At 39.5% G+C, this 22,784-nt stretch overlaps 1 protein-coding gene across 1 annotated transcript in view; it reads left to right on the top strand.

Moving 5' to 3' along the window:
• Positions 1-22,784, top strand: part of ATP2B2 (ATPase plasma membrane Ca2+ transporting 2) — a 308,443-nt gene that overhangs the window by 15,702 nt on the left and 269,957 nt on the right. The window contains exon 2 of the mRNA XM_061357888.1: positions 20,576-20,680. The gene's annotated coding sequence lies outside the window, so the exon portion shown is untranslated. The remainder of the gene's footprint in view (positions 1-20,575; positions 20,681-22,784) is intronic.

Raw genomic sequence — 22,784 nt, 5'->3', positions numbered from 1 at the left:
ATGGTAGTTTTATACAGCAGTATTGATTATTATTATTGATTTAAGAAAAAAGTAAGTTGTTATGAATTTGCATTGGCCTCCAGCTTTGATGGTGAAGGATCGCTACACTAAAGAAGAAAAGACATCTTACAAGAACTATAAACGTATCTTCTAATATCCTCTTTTACTGTGTTTTTCCTACTCCTGGGAATGGCTTGTGCTGAGTTGTATAAGAGAGAAGCAGTTTCATATATCAAACTGATGTATAAAGTATATGAAGTTTTATTACTGTGAATATAAATTGAAATGTCATTCCAATGTGATCGTAGATGTCCTTTGTGTCATGTATTTCATGTACCTGAGCGTGCATGATATTGTAGTGAAATTCACTGTATTTCAGTCTATTATAAAATTTCATGCTGCTTTTAGTCACTTGGCAGCAATATTTTTTCATCTACTAGTTGCTGAATGCCTATTGCACAGGGTAATTTTTTCCCTGTTCTGTGTTAATAGAACATTTTCCATGGAATCTTAAGAGTTCCTTTCACATCTTCAAGAATTAGGACCAAAAAATACAATTTTAAATGGATTGCTTTTATTCTTATTGCTTTTGTTCTTGTCAGATAAAATTTGTGTTATGTATGAAATATATTAAGTGAAGTTGAAAATGTCTAGATACATTTTATTCCATCTTACTTTCTGCTGCATTCTGGTACATGTTACAGAGTAGGACATTAAGCTGGTAACACAGGTTAACTTCAAACTCCCACCTTGAGTTCTTAATCATATTCAGTTTTCATTTAATCATAAATGAAAAATTTGCATCCTAATTGGGTCAAATTAAAATACTTCAGGGTTTTCTCATTTCTTCATAGGAAATCATTATGTAAACTTAATCATGTTGCTGATAGAACTTGATCATTGGTAACTATCCCAGTACTGCAACCCAAACAGCTTAAAGTTATCCTGAACTGAGGCTATTTTTGAGAGAGGAATAATATGTAGACATGACTATCCCCCTGTTTAAGAACTGAGTATGGAATACCTTCAGTTTTAGGACTTATTTTTAATGGCCAACAATGAGTGAATTTACTTAAAAATTCCCATGAAGTAAAAAGGGAAGTTGTAAGTCTTCACTGAGAAGTTGCTTTGCTTTCCTTTCATAATGAAGCTCAAAACTGTTCTGCCTTCTCTCTAGCTGACCAGAGAGTGGAGTTGGTAACTGTGCTTTTCACTGCCTCTTCCCAGCCCTGCTGTTGTGCTGGGCTACCCTGGGCACAGACAGCTTAAATTCAGAGAGGTGAAGTTTGGTTTGTGTCTGCAGAAGTTCTTCTGGCAGTCCAGCTAAGGACTTCCCTCAGTTGTCCATTAATGACTGCGTTTATAATCAGGTCCTTGTGTGCCACATGAACTTGACTGTGTTTGGAAACATTTCTGGGAAAATTCCAGCCACTCACAAAGTCACTGTAATTGACTTGTCTGATAGCTGCAATGAGAAGTCAGAGACTTCTGCAGGAGTTACAGGAAATCTGTGATGAGAGGGCAGTCTTCACCATGAGGAGTGCTTGTTCTTAGACTCATCTTTTACAGTTTTGTTGATGACCGGTCCAGGCATGTTTTACTGTTTTCATCACCCTGCCAGATGTAGCAGTTTCTGATTGAGGATCCTCTCAACTCCTAATCTGCTTCATAGTCAAGGTTAATCTTGGAAGTTCTCTTTGTATTACTTTTTGTCAGACTTCAGGCAGGAAATGAGAATTCAAGGAATATTCATTTTGGAATGATGGAGGACAAATCTCTAAATAACTCCATACTTTAGGTGGTTAAATGACATATGTCAGGCTATTAAGAACAAAATAGGGAAGTGAGAGAAACTGGTTTAAATTTTCTTTATGATGGTACTGCAGAAGAGTTCATAAGGATGGTGCCAAATATAAATCTTAACAAAACAGATGGTTACAAAACCACATTATAGACTAATCTGCTTAATTTTATAGCTGTAATTATTGGCAGTTTAATATGTTGCATTGTTTGTAGATAAATATGCCTTTTTGATTTGTTCTGTCAGTGCTTGTCTCATTTGATGGTCCAATGCAATAATTCCAAGAGAAAATGGTGCTGGTGCCAATGGCAGAGATCTTGCTGTAAGTGCGGTTTCTTTTATGTTCACATTACAGGGCAAAAAAGAAATCAAATATCTTCCTACATCACTTGACAGTTAAGGAGGCACCTTACGTTTTATTTTCCCTATTTCTTCCAGATCCATGTAGATTTTTTAAGTCTACAGAGGTTGAAGTTTGCTTTCTGACAATAAGGAGATAAACTTAATTTTATTTGGCAATATTCTGACTTCTATAATATACAACCAACTATGGTGTATTTCTGGTTTCATTTTGCATAACTGGGTGCATGTGAGCGTGTATGTTCAAGTTGTTTCTGTTCAACGCCTAGTATTTGTGCAGAAATAATATATGGAAGTATTAGTACTTTCATTAAACCTTTGTCTTTGATTATTTTGGGTTATATAGATAGATATGTGTGTGTGTGTATGGCCTGAGAATTCTTAGCCTACAGAGCCTGATTATCTTCACACTCCTGTTTCAGAATCATTCTTGCTGGCCCTGTGAAAGGCAAACCTCCTTAGAAATGTTCTCACCCTGATTCCCATCCTACTCTGTCAAGGGTAACCTCTTTTCTTTTAGAGAGAAGAGAAATGGAGGCTTTTTACTTGAAGGAATATGCATACAATTACTTTTAATCCCTGCATTCTCTCAGCTGGCTCTTGAAATTTGACCTAAAGGGAAATACATGATTCTATCCTGTTCTGTCTCTTGTGGTGAGTTCTAACTCATTTGCATGAGTTAGAAGTTTGATTTAGAGCTGATAACATTGTCATCAGGTCTCAAAGCAGAGTTTTGTATTTATATTAAAACATACGTATGATATTTTTCTTCATTGCAGTCTTTCAGTCTGGTTAGAAGTGAGGAGGTGATGACCACATGAAGATTCCAGGAGTGTGTTTCTGCTAATGCTAAAGACCTTGTTTTTTTACTAAACAAGCCAAGAAAAAGGTGACCAACTTCATTTGCAGATGCCACCTATCTACTATAGGAACAGTGGAACTGCTCAGTCTTAAAGAATTTACAATCAGCATTGTGCAAAATTTCTTGGTTTCCAACCTGTATTTAAAGTTGGGTGTAGCTAAGATGATGTCAGTGCTTTCAGTGTGTTAGTGACAGTATTTCCCAAGTCTTTATACATGGATATGTAACCAGGTAGGAGAGGGCACATGCATACACAAACACATGCAAAGATAAATGTAGTGTGCTGCTTTGTCGAGAAAATTATGACAAATAATACTAAAAAAGCTTTCAGCCTATTGTAGTTTCCAGCACTAGCTAAGCTCGTTCAGTTTGTTCTCCCCCCTGAGTAATGCAAGTTTAATAATTTTGGTTGGTGGTGTGTTTGGGTGGTGTTGTTTTTTGGTTTTGGGGTGGTGTTTGGTTTGTTTGTTGGGTGTGGTGGGGTGTGTTGTGTTTAGTTCAACCTGATTTGTTGAGGGGTTTGTGTTTGGTACCACTGCTAACAAATGTTCTCCTGAGCCAATAGCACTCATGACTTTGTTTTGTGGTGGCAAGAAAGAAATGGAATTACATGATTTAATGGTAGTGGTATTTTTATTGTATCATCACAACCTTGAGAAAACTCTGCCTCTCAATGGCAAAATATAAACTTCCTTCATTAGAGAGCCTGCTTCAGTGTGTACCACTGCACTGCATTTGTTTTGTTGTTGTGTGATTATATGGTGTTTTGCCATCATTACCTCGTTGAGTTAGTGAAATCCTGGCTATTTGGTGAAGTAAGTAATCCAGATAGGAATTTTGGATTAAGGATTAGTCTCAGTGTTTGGGCTCTTGCAGCAGAAACGTGGTTTTCAATTTTTAGAGTGCGAGGAAGCTTTTTTGGTGATAGAATTCTTTGTTAGTCTTCTGCAGAACCTTATTTCCTACTTTTATGTGAGAGCTGATGGGCAATTAGGAAAGTGAGCAAGTAGAAGCAAGTATAGCAGAAAAGCAGAGGACAGAAGAGGCTGGCAGAGCTCAGCTCAGGTATTTAGAGCATGGGCACCACCAGGAACAGTCTTAAATCCTTATTCTTCACAGATTTTTCCCCCTCCCCTCCACTTGCTGAGGACAAGGACAGTTGCTGATTTTGGGTGTTTTTTTAAGGATCTCCTGCTGAGATTTCTTTCTCTGTCCCTTGGTGCTAGGCATAAACTCTCCTGCTTTCTATCTTCAGCTTCCCATCTGTTAGCAGAAAGTGATGAGTCTGAAGAAAACTGCTTTGGAAAGTAGGGTAGCTTCCCTCACAATGAGGTGCTTTGAGGGCTTGACAGGTTCATCATGACCATTTGCCTTCTTTGTCCTCCTTGTTAATGACCAGGAAGCAGCTTGATTTTAGCTTGTGCAAAGTATTTGTCTAGCTAGGAAAATAACCCCAACATAATTCTCTTTTTCTGAGCTTATAATAAATTTAGTTTGTTGAGATTTCTGTTGCATATGTATGATTCTTGCTGAGTTTCCAAAAAGAAAAGAATCTCATAAAGGTAAATGTTAGAACATAACACATTCAGGAAACCTAGATTCCTCTCCCGACTTAGTCTGTGCTTATGAATGGGGATAGGAGTGGGGAAATGCAAAGGGAGAAGATGAAACGACTGAGGAGGAGCTGCAAATTTTGGCAGTCGTGACCCTCGGAAACATGCTGATCAAATCTGTTGGGGTGTCTTTGCGTTTATATACTGTCTTTCCCTGCACTTTCATAATTCTTGACTCCTTGGGCTGGTTTTAGCCTATTTGGCAGGCAGGTACAGACAGAAAGACAGTGAGTTCCTGCCAGAAGTGAAAACAGATGACCGGGTGGAGGGTAGAAAAGACCTAAGAAAAGGGTCATGATTCCTGTTGAATACCAAAAAGCTGCTTGGGAATAGGCTCTTATGAAATGTCACTAATTTGGGAAGAAGGCTCATTTTGATCTTGTGTAGTATTATGGAGCAGAGAAGCAAGCGAGGCTTCATTAGTTCAGCTAGTCACAGAGCCTTGCTCTTGATTTCTTCCAGCTTTTAGTTGTATAACCATTCTACATTCATAATTTATATTTCCCTAGGAATAGCTTCTTCTCAACTGCTTGTCATTACTGGCATTCTTCTCTGGCTGATCTGTTAACTTAGTTTTACTTCATTTATCTGAACTATTGTTGCTGTTGCAGCAGTATGGAGGGCTTTGTATCCTAAGAAGCAGGAGCCATGGAAGGTCTGTAGCTTCCCTAACCATACTGGAAATCAGTTGTTTATGTTGAAAACTTGGATTTTGTCTTGCAATCTCATATATTTTTTATTTTTCCAGATTTCCTATTATCTTATACACGGTGCCTAGAGAACACACTGGCCTTTAATTGCAAAAGCTTATTTTCTGTACAAATTCTGATTTCTTTAAAGAACCTAACATTACTTTTGTCTACCAAACAACTTCTTATTTTTGTAGTGTCCACTTAATGCTTTTCAGTAGTAACGGAAAAATGAGAAGCCTTATTATTCTTCATTCCTTTCACACAGATATTTAATACTTCTTTTAACAAACCTGATTTGATTTCTTTTTGTATTTAAAATAGTTTAACGTCGTGACGTGGTTTAATGAAAAAAAACCCAAACTTTAGACTGTTATTTATGGATTCCTTATTTTTTTCTTTACTTAAAGAAACAGGAGTCTGTTTTTGTAGTTGTGTTCCTGATGCAGAGGCAGTACCTGTGTACTGAGCATGATTCCAGTCATTCTTAGGGAGCTGCTGTGTGATTTTTGTTTGCTTGGTTCACACTTTAGTTTAGTGACAGAAGGGCATTGCCTGCATTTCTGCTCTACCCACTGAACAACCCCCTGATTTCTGCATGTTGGCACCTTTTGACATCCCATGCATTTTCTATACTCTGCTGTAAAGGACTTCGTGAGTTAGCTGTGGTATTCCAATGTGTGTTAGTCTGTTGCTTGACGAGCTGATGTTTGTCTTTCATGTTGTTCAATCTTCACTTGCTTAAACTGTCCTGATCCTTTCTTCCATGTTCCAGTCTATTGTTTTGTCATGGTGTTTAATGAAATATTCCTGAGTTTTATATTCACCCTTTTTAGTGACTATACTCCTATTTGGAATCTGATCTTGTTGGATTTTAACTCTGTTCAGCAGTTCACTTACAGCAACTGCTGGCATTTTGTGGTAATCTCAAAGAAGCTTTAGACATTTTTTAAGTACCTCTTGCCCAACTTTCACATACACAAGCATTTTTTTTTAAATAGATTAAAATATTTGTGTAGGTGTAGGGTTTCTGTGCAGTTGAGACCCTGTTATGTGCCAAGGAGAGTAACATAATGCAGCTGAGATGGTAAATCCCTCTGCTTGTACCTGGGGGTTAGAGTAAGAAATCTGGGAATTCACTGAAATTGTAATCGGTGCTTGTTTGGGCCTGAAAACCTTCATATATCCAGCAGTTAGGTTCCTAAGTCGTACTGAAAGCTAGTGGTGTTTCATTCTGTGATGAAAAGGTGGCTATTTTTCATTTGGTTTTTAAAAGTACACCCTTAGCCTCTGGTTCCGTTTCCCCATGTCATAGTTCAACCCCAGCTGACAACTAAGTCCCAGGCAACCGCTTGCTCGCTCCTCCACTGCCCCCATGGGATGGGGAGGAGAATCAGGGCAAAGGGAAAATCCCATGGGTTGAGATAAGAACAGCTTAATAATTGAAATAAACTGTGATCATAATTGTACTGAAAAGAAAAAAATGGAGAGGAATAAAACTAAAGAATGCGAAGTGATGCACGCACAATATCTCCCCAGCACATCCCCATGCAGCGATCGCTACCCCCTGGCCATCCCCCAGTGTCTGTATTGATCCTGATGCTCTGTGATCTGGAATACCCCTCTTGCCCATTCAGGCCACTGTCCTAGCTCTGCTCCCTTCTGTCTCCTTGTGCCCCTCATCACTGGCAGAGCCTGAGACACTGAGAAGTCCTTGGTTAGGGTCAGCTCTGCTGAGCAACAACTCAAGCATCAGCTTTATTCTCAGTCCAAATCTAAACCACAGCACTGTACCAACTACTGGGTTCCGTAAATGTTGATACCGCTATCAGTCTACGAACCAGCAGAGCTTCTCAGCAGTAGAACAGCCATTCCAACAGGAGCTGCACAACTTCAGGCTTTACCCTTTCTTTGATGAATGTCCCTGCCACTGAGTGCTTGGGTTCCATGCCTGTTTCTGATTCTCAGCTTAGCCATGGGTTTCTTTTTGTAACTGCATATCAGGTGCATATTCCTTTCAAATGACAGCCCTATAGATACAAAATCTACCTTAGATCCATTCTGCACTCATTTTCCATTTTCTTACTTTGTGTTTTGTTTCTCTTATGAAGTCCATTGCAATAGTGTACAAATTATTTGGGCTTAGCAGACATCAGGACATAAGAAATAGTCTCATTTCAGGTCTTTAAGGTATATTTTGATATACTGTTTCAAGCAGTCCTCTTCTGAAAGTGGTATTACTTCACATAACATAGGTTTGGGGTCATGTGAGGTTCTTCTTGTCCTTTATTACCCTTTCCTAATTTAGTTGCACCTTTGTCACCTATGCCCCAGAGCCAACTCACAGCAGCCCTGTGCTCCACTTCCATAAACTTTATTTTTATATTTAATAAAACTTCCTGCCCAGAAAGAAATCTTTAATGCACCTTGACCTGCCTGCGTTACTGTTACCTGTGCCTGTGTAATCATTCTGTAATAGTAGTAAATTAGAAAGTAATTGTTGAGAATACTTGCTCAGTGAGCAGGGAAAGCACTTTTGCAGCTCAAATATACATTAAACCTTAAGGCAAACAAAGGAAAAATCTGACTATATGGAGAAAGGCTTTTCCTTTCTTCCCAGTACTGTCAGGGAGGTTGATGGGGGGAAAGTACAGCTGAAGAATACAATGAGATGGCAAGATGCTTTATGTTGCCTAAAGCACATGTAGGATTTGCTCATTAAAAAATAGTCAGTTGAATTACTTTTCTAGAAAGCCAGGAAATCCATACAGCAGCCAGAAGGAATTTCTGTGTCCAGAATCTGGAGTGGCAATTGGTTTAATTTTCCTAACTGATCATAGTGAGTTTCTGGTTTATTTTGTACCTCTCTCTTACTTAGAACATTCTGAATTTGGAGTCCTGCAGGCTACAAATCCCATTTTTGATGATTGTTTTTTCCCTTTGTTCCGTTCCTTTCTCCTGCTCCCTTTTCTTTCCAAACTGCAGCTCCTGCCTGGGCAGGTGTCTGGCCAAAAGAGTTCCTGCCATCTGGCCCAGCCTCTCTCCTGGGAAGTGTCAGCTTGGAGCTTTTCTGCCTTGCTTACTGCCTCTGAATTTTCTGTTCATTTTGGCATTCATTATTCACCAAGTTCACTGTGTTGTTTGGTTGTCTCAATATACAGTGTGCATGAAAAGTGCTAGGTAGAACTGAGCTCTGTGTTCTTCCTCCTCTTATCCTAATCCACATCAGGGTCTGGTTGCTACTGATATGTCATCTCTCCAATGAGAATTAGCTAGCACCATGTATTGCGATTATATTTAGATTCAAGATGAGTGCAGAGCTGTCTAATTTTTCTTTGAAAAGATGCAAAGAAAATAAAATCCAGACAAGCCATTATTTTTCAATTAAGATATTTATTTTTTTTTCATATCATTCCCAACACATTTTTGCATTTTCAGATGTTTGGTGAGTTGCTGAATTTTCTGATAAGCAAACTAAGCACTGCTTTATCTCCAGAAAGGTTGTTCCCGTCATTGTGCAATTAGGTGGCTATGTCAACTCATTCTGTTTTCAAATAAAGCTACACTTAGATTTGTAGGTTTAATTCCTGCTCCAGGACCTTGATATTGAAAAATTAGGAGCATATTAAAAAATAATTCTTGCATTAAATTAGTTTAACAGGGATTTGAAGACACTCTTCTGAATAGTAATATGAGTGTTTCAGGATGTAATCCTAGGCTTAGGACTGAGGCTGACTCACGGCTACAGGCGTTCAGAATTGACAGTACAAGGTATTAGTTGTGCCTTTGGCCAAGTGGAGTGCCAGCAGTGAGGTCTGTGCCCTTTCCACACAGCTCTGCCCACAAATCTCAATCCTTGGTTTCTTGTGGACTGCAGTGACACAGAGTACCAGAATGTTTAACTGTTTTAATTGAGTAAGAGCAATGAGTTTTTACTGGACCTGTTTTGTTGAAGCATTTGTGTTAGAAATGAATAATACATAATAAGTGCTTCAGGAATTCTCATGCTAAAAATTGGGGAGTAACGTGATTGTCTCATCGTCCTTTTAGGTATTTGTCCTGTCTTTCTGAGTTACCTACCCTTCAGTGGTGCTCACAGAATATGTCTAATACCGTGGACTGTAGCTATAGCCATCAGTCATTTCCAAAGGAGTATTTTTAGTGTAGTGCTTATCTGTCATTTACAAAGAGCTGTTGCCATTGCTAGCCATCACTGTTATGTGAAATCAATCTTCTGGGTCAGAGCTTTGATTTCAGTATAGAATTTGGGGCAATGAAAGATGATGGAAAGAGGCTGCTAGTGAATATAAAATGGTGGGATCCAGAGCCACTCTTGGTGTTGTGATGATCTTGCTCAGGAGTGGGGTTTCCCAGAGATTGCTTCATTTCAGCTTTGTCTGCCAGCCAAATGGCTGCTCTGTGTCTGTACTGTCACCAGAGAAGACTTAATTCACAGAGTTCCCATTTTTTCTTCCTGGGTATATATCCATTCCAGAGAAATGTAGGTCTGACAGCTCACAGTCAAAACTTACTCTGTAAAGAAATGGGGTTGCTTAAAGAATTAGGAACGAGACCTTGAACTGCTTTTGGAGTTGCCTGCGAGATACTTGATACATACCTGCTGTGTCACAGCGAAGTAAAGCTTTAGGAAAGCAGGTAGGCACACTTTGTGTCTTCCTGAGCTGGTGGATCATCTTCACCTTATCCTTCAGCTGTAGTGGAATGGTGAACAGGGTAATCACAGTGCCCAGAAAGCTGGCCAAGTAGCTGCAATTCCCCGGAAGCTGGAGGTGAAAGGAGTGTTGGGTGGGAAATGGCAGTGTTTGCAGCTTGTGTTGCTGTAGCGAGTGGATGTTTTATGTGCCAGCTTGAAGTAAACTTAATCTGATAGTTAGGTTGGGTATCTTCACATCTGCACCCTGCAAACATGGACCTGCTGTGCACAGCACTTCTCTGTGCCTTGTGTTGGGAGCTGAGAAGCCTGGTAGCCATGCTTGTACTGCCTGAGGGGGGCATGGCTTGGGGGAGCTGCATTGTGGCTGTTGAGGCTTTGTGAAGTGCTGCCAACACACCAGTCATTCACACTGTCAATGCAAAAATAGTAAGGGCTGTGAGATCTGCTTTGCCTAATTCTGCAGCAAGTGGGTGCATCTGGGCTATGGGAGTGCTGAGCTACAGCAGTCACCAGACTGAGCTTCTTGTTTTATGGGCAGTGTTTGGATGCTGCTTCTTTTAATCTTTTTCCTTCTGGAACAAGGTCAAGATGGTTCTTTTTTCATTTGCTCCAGTATTAGGTTTCTTTGCCCCATTTATAGCAAACCCTTGAGGAGTTAAGCGCATAAGGAAATCCTGCAGGATATGGAAGCTGCTTTTTTAATTTTAGGTGCTAATTTTAAAGGAGAGACATTTGGGCAGTATTATTACCTGCATACTTTCAAGCACTAGAAATATGGAACAGTCTTTTGTGTTTCAGAGGCGAATAAAATTTGCCTTTTCCTTTTTTCCCCATGAGCTAGTTTGAATTAGTTGGAAAGAAATGAAACTGTTATTTCTGACTGATTCACTTTGGCTCAGGAAGCCTATTCCGAAGCTTAATAATTCCGAGTGGGGAATAGGCTGTCATTTTGCATGCGATACCTAAATTATTATTGATTATAATATCGAAGCCAAGGTGATGAGCTTTATGTAGGCCAGTATCTAGCAATCTGCATCAGTTTACTGAGTAGCTTTTGTTTTGTTGGTGTCTTTGAGTAGTAGTCTGAAGGAAAAAACAAGTTTGCAAAGTTGCCTGCTAGAGAGCAGATGGTAATGGCTGTAACGAAACAGGAGATTAAGAAACTTTAACCTGCCTGAGGGGAGACTGAGCTGAGCTCTTAGGCAGAAGCTCTTCCCTGTGAGGGTGCTGAGGCACTGGCAACAGGGTGCCCAGAGAAGCTGTGGCTGCCCCATCCCTGGCAGTGCTCAAGGCCACAGGGGCTTGGAGCAAGCTGCTCTAGTGGAAGGGGTCCCTGCCTGTGCCAGGGGTTGGAGCTGGGTGAGCTTTAAGGTCCCTTCCAACACAAACCAGTCTGTGATCCTATGAATACTTTTCCTTATTTTCAGAGATTGAAAGCAAAAATGTAACAACTTGTTACGTTGTGAAGCAAATAGGGTTAGTCAGAAGCTGTACATATATTAGAATAATTAAAAAAAATGCAACACATAATTAGAAAAATTTCAAAAAAATATTTTCACAGAGAAGAGTTTCTTCCTAAGAGCTCATCTCCATCTCCCCTCTGTCAGTTTAAAGCCGTTCCCCATGTCCTGTCCCTGCCTGCCCTTGTAAACAGTCCCTCTCCAGCTGTTGCAGCGTCTCCATGGCCTCCTCTGGCCTCGCTCCAACGGCTCCAGGTCCCTCTTGTGCTGTTGCCCCAGAGCTGGATCAGGACTGCAGGGGGGCTCTCCCCACAGCACAGCAGAGGGGGAGAATCCCCTCCCTCAACCTGCTGCTCACGCTCTGGGGGTGCAGCCCAGCACACGGGGGAATTCTGGCCCCCAAGCACACATGGCTGGATCATTCTTAGTCACATTTACCTGCGGTAGAAGACAGTGCTGAAAGTACTTGTCTTCCTTCCACCACTGAATGCTTGCTGTGAGGGTTCATGTATCTGCTTTTCTCCTTAAGTGTTTTATCTCTTTTACCTTCCTTTAAATATGCAAGATGCTCACTTGACAAAGACTAGTGTCACTCTAGCCTGAAGAGTGTAGGTGTGTCATTGTGCTGGCTCCCATTCCCAGCTGCAAGAACTTTTTCTATTGAGTCATTATCTTGTTTTCCCAACTGCTCTTTCCTTAGTTGCCATAAGTTCCAGAATCACAATAGTACAAGGTAGGGTTAGCAGCATAGGGCATTAAATAGCACCATATGTACATAGTTTCGGTTTCACCCTTTACCTGTTGAAGCGAGTGTCCTGTGAGCTCCTGAGATGTCTTTCCATGAGCCAAATACACCTTTGAAATGCCATACTACAGGGCAGCTGAGGATGCAGGAGGAGTCATAAGCTGCTGCTACTGTCTGAGGAAAGATAGGGCTGGTCTTGTACACTCTGTCATGGGTTTCTTCGCCCATGGGAAGCAGCTTCTGGCTTTCCCTAGATCAGGAGCTTAGAGACTTGTAACAGGTCTTTATTTGGGAATTAGAAGTGTGATTTGATATCCCTTTTTTCTCTCTGTCCTTGGCATACCGTGGGTAATGTTAACCATGCATAGTTTGGATAATTTCTTTGTGCATGTATTTCTTATTAATCTTCTTGCATAAAATTCCTGCAGTATTTATGGCATTATCATGTATCAGTTCCACTTCAGTCACACTGAGCATGAAGGGTAATCCAGATTCCAGAAGCAAGGAAATGCCAAGAAAAAAAAATTGCCATTTACAACAGAATTTCCTATTCAAATTATTTATTTCATCCAACCATGAAGCAGGATTAAAAGTAATGTTGCAGCTGGCTGCTCAAATAGTGCTTTGGTAAGATTAATAACAGCACAGCTGATCAAGCAGTGCCTTCTGGGCAGGTGGTCCCTGCTGCAGGATGGGCTCCTTCAAATCTCTTCAAGTTCAAAGTTTGTATAAGTGAAGTTTCCATTCTTACATCTAATAGCTGTTGGAGTTTTGGTGTGGTGTTTTATTGTTTTGGTGGGTTTTTTTAATCCTGTGTTAAGTTTGTTATGCAAGTGGAGGTGATTACGTTTGTACATCTTTATCAGGGGCTGTAGTAGTAGGATAAGGGGTGATGGGTTTAAATTTAAAGCAGAGGAAGTTCAGGTTAGATATAAGGACAAAGCTCTTTACTGTGAGGGTGGTGAGGCCCTGGAACAGGTTGCCCAAGGAAGTGATAAATGCTCCATCCAGTGTTCAAGGCCAGGTTGAACAGAGCCTTGGGCGACATGGTTTAGTGTGAGGCGTCCCTACCCATGGCAGGGGGTTGGAACTGGATGATCGTAAGGTCCTTTCCAGCCCTAACCATTCTGTGATTCTATGATGGACTGGGAGAAAGGCGAAGGTGCTCCTTAGGTACAGTACGTGAAGGCCAACAGGTGACCCTCCTACTCATCACAAAGACTTGGACTAATTTGTGCAGAGCAGCACATGATGAATTTGTCTTACACATTGTGGCATGAGCTGATGGCTGGATCCCAGCTCCCTGCTCTGTGCTTGGGCTTTTGGTGTTCATTAGGAGCCCAGAAACAAAGCTTTGTTTCTTTCATCTTTATTTTTGTCCTCCTTTTAAATGTATTAAGAGAGTTTTCTGCTAGGATTTTACCTCCATTATTTCCATCTATATTTGAATATTGTTTCTTCCAGCTTAAATTTTTTCAGTACCTAAATCAAAATGACCCCATTATGAACTTAGAATCAGTTTGATAATATAACAATTTAAGAGTATTATATAAACATGTTTCTTGCAAGAAAATTGTTTTTTCTTTAATTTGTCTTAAATGAGACTGTATGCACACGTTAATGGGAAATATTTGTCACACTTTTCCTTTTCTGCCATTTTTTGTATGTTGTGATAGTTATTAACAGCATCCTTAGAAACCTCCCTGAGGAGAGATTATAGAGCAGGTTTTTTAATGCCATAACTGAAATTACAATTTTAAATGTCTTGGATGTGATTCCAAACAAAGGTGAATGAGAGTGTGGTCCCTAATTGAGTACATGGCTGTAATTACACTGAGGGACTTTGCTGATGTTATATAAACCACTAGAGCAAAACTTCATCAGTTGATAAATTAGCATACTCCATTTTATATATAAATCAGTCCATAGGAACTCTTCCTTGTGGAGCTGCTTCTGGGGAACTTGATAGATCTAAATCTTATTTTGATTTCATTCCTTGGTCTTTGGCAAGGTTGCGAAACTCGCACCTTTTTCCTGCAGTAAACCAGGGAGGGTGGTACTTTGTGAGGTGTTAAAATTGAGAATTCTAACAGGTTTAAAGTAATCTTCGTGACCTTCCAACATGACACTGCATATTGTTTATCCTGTAAATCATCATTCCATAGAAGTTCCGCTTTGTAAGCAATGTTTGCTGGTGCTCAGGGTCCTGCACCCCAGTCTTTCTGGAGATTTCGCTTGGGGGATTGTTTAGCTGTCAGCTAAAATAGTACTTCACCATCAAGAGATTTCCATCCAACCAACAGCAGTGGTGACTGCTGTGTGAGGGTACATATGCAACTGTTTTCTGCTGTGTGTGGTCATGCCCTGAGATTTTGCATATGAAAATGGAAGGGATGCTTTCCCAGGAAAGGCCAACTTCCACAGTCATCCCAGAACATCGCTTCTGTGTGGAAACGGGTAGTTTGGAGATCGCCCATTGGAGCCATAGTGGTATGGCTGTATTTATGCGTGTGTTGAATTTCATCTGGCACTTTAATGTCCAGTTGGAGCCTTGAAAGGTCTTTTCACACATCCCCATGGTTAGGCCTCAGTATTTTGCCATGAATACCTTTGCATCTTCACTTGGCTTTGCCATGTTGTTGCCTGCTCCCTTCTCTGGTTAACATGGGAACACACAGAAACTTCCCAAAGGGCTCTGCTGGTGACCTGCACTTGTGTTCCTGACCCCATCTTTTAACCAGATTTTTCTTAAAAGCAAAGGCTTTCTAGATTATCTTGTAGTGGCTTCATTTGCATGTGACTCTCTTTGTGGAAGGAGTTTTTGAAGCCTACGAATATCCATTAGGTTTTGATAATACCAACATACGTAGGTCCAGCTGACCCTCCCTCATGCACATGCATGCAGCAGGTTTGTGAGGCATGACTTCCATTTACAGCAAAGGAAAAGCAACTGTTCTCCTTAATGAAAGGTGTAGATTTAATAATTCTTTTCTCATTTTCCTGGTAGAGGTGCCAGGATTACTGGTCTGTATTACCCAGATAGCTTCTGTCATCTTAAAAAACTGGAAGGGAACAACACTCTACCCTGCTCTGCTGCCATAGCCTATGTGTCTGGGAAGAACCTTTCCTTTTGCCTGTTGATGGCAAGTCACTGCTTGTGTGCAGCACCTTGCTTCATACTCAGCTTACTAGTGGCATGTTACACACAAACATGTGCTTATAAAATCATTACTGAAGCCAAAATGAAGCTGCAAGCTTCAAAATATCTTCAGTTTGCTGGGTTTAATCTTTCGCATTTTATGCTCTGATACCTAAAATACTGTTTAATTTATCTCCCAAATCCTCCTCCTCCTATTTCTTTTTCATCCTGCTTTTACATGCGATACTTCCTTCTGATTGCTATTTTTAACCAAGTTTCTGCCCAGATGGAGCGTTTTACATGTTCTTAACTGTCAGGTTTTATTGTCCAGGATTTTGAACAGCAAGGTCAGTCATGGGAAGTTCTGTTACTCCTAATAAAGGATTGGTGGCACTCATGTTCTTTTTATTTGGTTTCCTGAAATAAATCAAGTGTATGTACTCTCTCAGTAAGGTTGATTTTTATAGAGTAAGTGCTTTAGAAAGTGTTCTTGAATGTTGAAGAGGGTTATATATATTTATTTCTTTTAATATGAACACAAACTCAAATTGTCTGAGTCTGGGATGATTTCACAGTACTCTCTAGGAAAAGATGTTATTTTGATGAAGACCTCAAGAATAAGTGCTCAGCTATATGGCATCAGCTCATTCTGCATAGGTAATTCTTGAGTTTATGTGTTTTCTTACTGTTTCATTAGGCAAAGAAAAAAGCCATAAAATCCTTTAATGTCATTTTCCCTCCAGTTATTAATACTTGTATACTCAGTACTTTATTGTTAGCATTATACTGAGGTATAGATTTAAGTTGGCATGATAATCTTAGCACTATGGATTAGAAGGAGACGGCATGTTAGAAAGTACTCAACAGCCAACAGAGCCTTCATTGCTTAATCTGGGGCAGTAAATACATGTTGGCCTAATTTTGTAAATGGATTGTAGAATTGTGTAGGTTTGTGAGTTTGAGACTTTTCTCTTATAATCTAAAAATCATAAAACCTGGAAAAATCCATGTTGGTGGAGGTATGACCTACTAGATGTTTTCTGTAACTTTAAAGGAAAACATGTTTCAACTCTACTGGCTTCTCTTACTCATTGTGCAGCTAGGACACAATTATATGGAGGTGTTCTAACCTTGATGCTTGATTACTTCAGACCACATTAGTTTCATTATTACTGCTGGCTGACAGCTTGATATGGCTGAGGCAAAGTGATTCGGTGACCTTAGTCCAATTTCTCTTGGTCCATTTGTCAATCAGTTGATTCTGTTCTTGCTCTTCCCAGAGGAGCACCCCACAGTTGGAAGGAAAGTGGGTGAGTAGACTTGGAATGACCAGAGATGAGGGAAGTTTCCATTCTGCCTCTGTTCAAGAGTCCGAATCACTTCCACTTGAGTAACTAAATGCCTCAGTATTTTGTGATGCATTCTTGCTATGTAAAACCCTCTGGGAAAGGGTCATGGACTGTTCAATGCCACAGGCTTTTTTTAGGGAATTTCTCAGTTGAAGCCTTCTAAGTAGAGCCATTCCTAAGCACTGAATGTCCTGTAAAGCTACTTTTGCCATGCAGTTTGAATAGAAAATTAAATAGGTAATGTGGAAGGAAACACGGATAATAAAGGAGAAGCTCATTATAGACAAAAAATACATTTGTGTATTGTTACAGCTAGTAGTAGGTGTTACTATGTAATCACAGCATGATGTGCATTGTGTTCTGTTATCTGTTTTTTCAGTGCTTTAATTTTAGTTAACCACAGCTTAGGTTTCTGGATTTGAGACTATGCTTTGCTAGTATGGTATGAACTTAGTCAAAAGAAAATTCCTTCTTGAAAGAGCTTCCAATCTAATTTAGATTTTAGCTATCTTCCCTTTAAAATATTCAGTTAGTGTCTATTCACTGGGGAAAGAGTGCTCGCTTTTAATTCTGATAGTGATTGAATCGACAATTAAAAATTGAATAAGCAAGCTACTCTGTTTGAATGGGTGAAGAAACATTTCATAATGTGGCAGTTTATTTAGCAGTTTAAATTTTTTGTGCCCTCCTGTGTAACACTGGCTCATCCCTTCCTTTTTCTCCTGCAAAGTGTGGGTGGGTGGGGGTTGTTTGGGTTTGTATTTTATTTTTTATTCTTTGTTCCTTATTATTATTATTCAGTATTCTTAATATTATTTAATTTCAATATCCTGAAGTGTTTGAATTGAAGAGTCCCAAATAAAAATCTCTTTTGGGGCAGGAAGCTTTCTTGGTAACTTTGATAACATCTACTTTCTAATGGCAAATCAGCTTTCAAGCTAGTAGGTGCCTTTAAAGCAAAGAATTTTGTCTTTTGTATCAAAATACAACTTCCAAATGGTGGTAGTTACTAAGTTAACACTTTTTACCCAACTGTGGGAGTACTAGCATCTTTGAGAGATTCCAATTTTGGTTCTTATCTATGCTTGACATTTAATGCGCTTGACATCCTGATTATTTTACACCTACCTAATTTCTTCCAGCTCAAGGGATAAGGACAATATTTTAAACAGTTGTGAAGCATAGCTGTATGTTGTTAAGCAGGTGCCACACTACAAATGGGAGGAAAATGTCCCTGAACTATTCCTAGAATCATGGTTTTCAGGTAGTCTGTTTCCACTAGAATTGTTCATCAGTTTGTTCAGCTGTGCAACTTGTTTATCTGCTTTGTTACCAGTAAGGTAAAGCCTCACTAATACTTCATGTCCTTTGATTTACCTGTATGTATCTGTGGGATACAGATGAATATAGAATACATAATGCTGGACTGCATGCTTACATTGTGTTCTTTGTGATCTAGGGGTGAGGCATTACAGGGACAGCGGTTACTGAAGGCTTCTGTTTTTCCTAAAGTTTGAATTCAAATGACATTGTAAAGAAACATATTCTATATAAAATTCAGCCCATTGAGCCAAGCTCATCTGTCTGTAGAACACATTTACTGCTTCTATGGTCTGTCTTAGAAGAACTGTCCTTTGTCTTGGTTTACAGATAATTAGGGTATAACATGAGGAATTAAAATATCATGGAGTAAAAAAAAAAATGACCTAATGTATTGTAAGTATACCTTGAGTAAAGTGTTTTCTCTCTTAGCAGAATATTTTATTAGCCACCTTGTTGAGTTATAGTCCATGTTAAATACATAATTCCCTGCAGTCATGTCAGACGTTAGACTCTTTCAGAAAGGGTAAAACAGGTATTGTAGGAAGAGGAAGCAAAGGGGAGATGGTGGCACAACCAAGCTCTTTTGAGAAGTACAGCTGATGGGCACAACTTTTGTGTGTTTCAGCTACTGGAGATTGTGTGTAGCATTTAACTATCGCACCTGTAAATTGACTTACATGAAGAGCCATGAAAAGATGTTACAATACTTTATTTTACAGATAATTTTGCAGGGACATTTTAAGTACTTGCCTAAATCCTCACAAAACAATTATGGCCCAGCAAAGAGTCCTTGAAGCAGCACTGAGTGGGTTATAGGAATGATTTTTGAAATGTCTTTATTTCACAATCTTGCCACCTGGTGGTATACTCTAGCAATAAAAAATTGGTTACAAACCTCTTCTGAGAGTCATTGAATTTGATAGGCAAGATCTTAAGAGCTGAACTTAAGACTGGATTATAAGGTAGGTTCTTGGGTTTTAGTGTGCAAGCCAGTGGTTTTCCTCTATCCTGTCAGTATCCCATGTTAGGTACAGGACAAGGTTGTGCATGTCATTGCACTGGATGTATCTGTTTTCCTCCCCGCACTGATTTCTAAAGACATGAGGGAAGATAAATATTCATATGGTTCTGGAACACCGAGTCATGGCACATTAATCTTCAAAATAAATTTCAGATACAGTATAAAAGGACTGGTGTTCATAGCTTGGAATTCCCAGATAAAATAATGCAAACTGAATTTATGGTAAGAACACTTCAGGGCTGTTGTTATCCCTAAGACAAGTACTACGCATCCAAGCAGTATAGAATGTAAATGGATTCAGATAGTTTAAACTTTGCTTCAGGCACAAGGTGGAGACTGAGTGAAGTCACTGATGAGCAGGAATGTGGCTTTTTTAAAACCTAGTAGCAAGGGTCTGGGGGAAGCTTGCTCCTTTGTGCTAACCTAGGGTGAAGCAGATGTGGTCTTAACTAGCGTCTGTGGGAAACACTCATCTATAATACAAGATGTTTTCACATAGTGTTCAAACAGCATTAAACAATCCAGTTTTTGCAAGATGGATCCAAGCATGTTTTACTGAGGGGGTATGATGAACTGATCATTAGCTAGGATTTAGAAGTCAGAAGTGGATGTTTTCTCTACCAAGAATATCGCCTCTGGCTGTGCCATATGCTACTGTTTGACATGAGTAACTGAATAAAATTCTGAGTTGGGTCAAAAATGGCATCACACTAGAGCACCATGTTCCCTTTTAATACAAAAATATGATAATTTTACTATTTCTTGTTACTTTTCTTAACGGTATAGTGCTGATGTGTTTACATGTGGGAATCCTCATCAGGACCTTTCTTTCTGGCGGAACTGCTGCCTGTGATTTTGGTGCACCTCCTTGAGTATCTATTATGAAATAAGTCACAATGTCATTTATTCATGATGACATCATATATTGACCTTAAGACCACTCAGTTACTCACTTCCAGGTTCTTATGCCATGCAAGGAACACTAGGGGAATCTGCTGTCTGCTGCCTTTCCTCTCATACCCAGATACACACACACACAGAGCCCAGCCCTTGTGGTTAATGTTCTGTATTTGTTCTGTTAGTACTGAATATTAATAATGTTGAGTGGCTATTCTAGAGCAGCCTGAAATGCTGAAGGTTTAGACTTATTTTCTTCAGGGTTCTAGCTATTTTTAAAGATGATGGGAATTGCAGCCACTTGAAAGTCTCCAAAAGGCTGTGTGCATTAAAAATACCATTTATTTACATCCACGAGAGGCCAGAGGTCTACAGCACTGATAAATGGCCAAAAGCGAGAGCTGGTTGGGAATGAGGCTCATAGTTCTAAGCTATTAATACAGATCTTTGGTCACAGAGTTAGAACTTTTTAATCACATTATTTTACTGCAAAATGTCTGTAACTATTTATGACACTGGATGTTTGCTCTTGGATCTGTTTCTTTTGTGGGGTATCCTTTACATCAATCCTTGTTTGTTCTGTTAATTTGCTTAATTCTCTGGAGTTTGTCAAGTCTAATTATCGCTTTTCTTTCTTCCAGTTTTGAAATCGAGATTGATTATCCAACACAAAAAGACCCAGCTGGTTCTATGACTTGGAACCCTGTTTATGAAGCACTCATTCGTTTTCACAAGACAACAGCACTGTAAGTTTTTTCTTTTTCTCCCCAAAATGAATAATCAACTGTTGTAACTTAATGGAACTTGTCAAAAATAGAAAATTCCTGAGGAATTCAACTCTTATTGATAAATAACATCTTGGGTTTTGGCTTAGTGACACCAGCCAAGAAATGCTCTATTTGCTTTACTGTGTGTAACTAATAAGAGATTTCTTCCTCTTTCATACGTTACAATGCTACATATAGTTTCACATCATTTAACAGAGCTTCCCTTAGTATGAAAGATCAGTCTGCTTTCTCTTTACACTGTGTTGTATGAAGGGTGGGGATGGTGAATGTGACAAATGTGTGTTCTGGCTGGCACTGATGATGGTTATGTAAGGGACATTGCTGAAATCCAGGGCAGGAAGAGTGCACTGTCAGGTGTGGAGCAGCACTAACTTATTTAAAGCATTTTGGTTGTAACTGTACTAGCAGTCAGGTAGCTCGGATTGGCTGAACTTTTTAACCACATTAAAATAAGTTGCTCAACTTGCTCTGAATGTGTGAGAACTCCATCATTTTTTTTAAGTGCAAGGAAAAAGCTGGTATTTATCGTGGATTTTCTGTCAAATAGTAAGTGGTTCTAGTGATTTGCAAGTGGCAGTATGATAAATGCGTAATCTGTATTTTCATTTAGTGCCTCTCTTGTTGAAGGTTTCTTAACCAAGAAAAGAAAATGAGGTATAATGTTCAGACTACTATAGGAAAAGTGGTAATAGCACTCACTACCTACTAAGTTAAGTTTTGGGCTTATAAAGTAGTAGAACCAACAAGAAAAAATGATCAGTATTTAATCTTAATAGAGTTTAGTACAGTGAAGTATAAGATCACTTTTGATTTTTATGATTGCAAGATGTCTGGGCAAGTTTCTGCAATTAAGGCAGCTTTCCATAGCATAGAGCTTTCAGTTCTGCACAGCTGCTATGAAGAGGACTGTATGAACATGGTTTAGAATATTTATTTACTTTTGCACTGTATGGTAAAAACCTTAAAGTAACTATTGTGTTCTGAAGTTTCTAAAAAGCATTATGTGATACAAAATAGCATTTGATCAGCTTTAACACATTCACAATATTCAGTAATGCTTATGTGGTTAGAAATTACTCAAAGACTACTTCTCTTTTGTCACTAACACTTTCCAGATGAATTTCCACCAGGGTGGTAAGTGTGTAGTTCTCCTACATCATAGCAGCCTTCCAGTATCTGAAGGGGGCTATAGGGATGCTGGGGAGGGACTCTTCATTAGGGACTGTAGTGACAGGACAAGGGGTAACGGGTTAAAACTTAAACAGGGGAAGTTCAGATTGGATATAAGGAGGAAATTCTTTCCTGTTAGGGTGGTGAGGCACTGGAATGGGTTGCCCAGGGAGGTTGTGAATGCTCCATCCCTGGCAATGTTAAAGGCCAGGTTGGACGAGGCCTTGGGTGATACGGTTTAGTGTGAGGTGTCCCTGCCCATGGCAGGGGGGTTGGAACTAGACGATCTTAAGGTCCTTTCCAACCCTAACTATTCTATGATTCTGTGATTCTATGTAAATGTTTGATAGACTTTTTTAACTAAAACTAATCTAACTTCTATCAAAATGTTCTACTTAGTGCCTGTATTTTTTGATATGGAGCAGAATAAAAACATATTCATCATGACTATGTGGGCAACTATAACATCGAGTTGAGCATTGCCTCATAGTGACATCAGTCTTTGGCTGCAGTAGGTTGGCACTGTTGCTTTAATGAAGGTTTGAATAGTTGTTATAAGCTGTGCAGACCAACTACTGTGCTTGTCTTTCAGATACTAGAGATTCAAGCTTTGTTTTTCAAAAACTCTTAAAACAAGTAGTCTGTAATCTAGTTGTCAGATATTTGTCTGACAAGATGTCTGCGAGAGGCTGAACAGCTAAGGCAGACTTACTAGAGAGGGACTTAGTCATTCAGCTGTTTAAGAAAAAAAGAAAAGCCTCCCCAAGGTTTTTTGTACTTTTTACTTTTTTGCAGAGAAATAGGAAGAGGTCAAAATACCATCACCTTCTCTGTTCCTAATACCCAACGCTGTTAGTTTCCTTTGTAGATGGCAAACTGCCAGGCACAGTCA

Source organism: Neopsephotus bourkii, unplaced genomic scaffold (genome assembly GCF_033783945.1).
Source record: "Neopsephotus bourkii isolate Nb327-2 ecotype Australia unplaced genomic scaffold, CSIRO-AGI_Nbou_v1 NB_923, whole genome shotgun sequence".
Lineage (NCBI taxonomy): Eukaryota > Metazoa > Chordata > Aves > Psittaciformes > Psittacidae > Neopsephotus > Neopsephotus bourkii.
This window is presented reverse-complemented; position numbering and strand designations above follow the sequence as displayed.